The 630-nt window shown below is 30.6% G+C and overlaps 1 non-coding gene across 1 annotated transcript; it reads right to left on the bottom strand.

The window, feature by feature from the left end:
• Positions 1-200: 200 nt before the first annotated feature.
• LOC131822955 (U6 spliceosomal RNA) lies at positions 201-304 on the bottom strand. The gene has a single exon (XR_009350414.1). It is a non-coding gene; the product is annotated as a U6 spliceosomal RNA (small nuclear RNA).
• Positions 305-630: the final 326 nt, after the last annotated feature.

Below are 630 nucleotides of genomic sequence, written 5' to 3'. Positions count from 1 at the left end.
TTCATAGGCATCATTGGAAATAGACTGTTCCCAAACCTCACTGCTTCTTCTATATTTGCCATTTAGTGCAAAATATTGAGAAGAAATAAAGCTGACAAAATTTATAGATAGGTAGCTACAAAGCTATTGTTCTTTTTATATTAGAAAGTTAACTCTAGTGCTTTCTCTAGACCAGTGGTACCTCCAATTTTTTTTTATTTTTTAATATAAAACACTTCATAAATTTGTATGTCACTCTTGTGCAAGGGTCATGCTAATCTGTGTATTGTTCCAATTTTGGTGTATGTGCTACCAAGGTGAGTATGGTCCCCCTAATTTTTTGATAACACATTTCATCATTAAAACATTTTTGGACAAATATTCCAAAATACATTTATTTACTGGTAAATTATGTATACATACTTCTTAACTAGTGCAAGTATGTACATTATAAGCCACAACCAAATACAGAGGTGTGAAAAATGATAAAACTTTTTTTAATGATTTCATTAAGAATATGTATATTCACATTGTCTTTTCAAGATTTAGAAATCTTTTGGCTTCCTTTTGTCATGTCAGTTTACACCATCATAGTTTGTATCTTGCAGTGTGGTCTACCAGAAGATTGAAAGTGATTTCTGCCATTTTTTG

This window comes from Mustela lutreola, chromosome 1, assembly GCF_030435805.1.
Source record: "Mustela lutreola isolate mMusLut2 chromosome 1, mMusLut2.pri, whole genome shotgun sequence".
Lineage (NCBI taxonomy): Eukaryota > Metazoa > Chordata > Mammalia > Carnivora > Mustelidae > Mustela > Mustela lutreola.
Note: the sequence above shows the minus strand (reverse complement) of the source record. Positions and strands in the feature narration are given on the sequence as shown.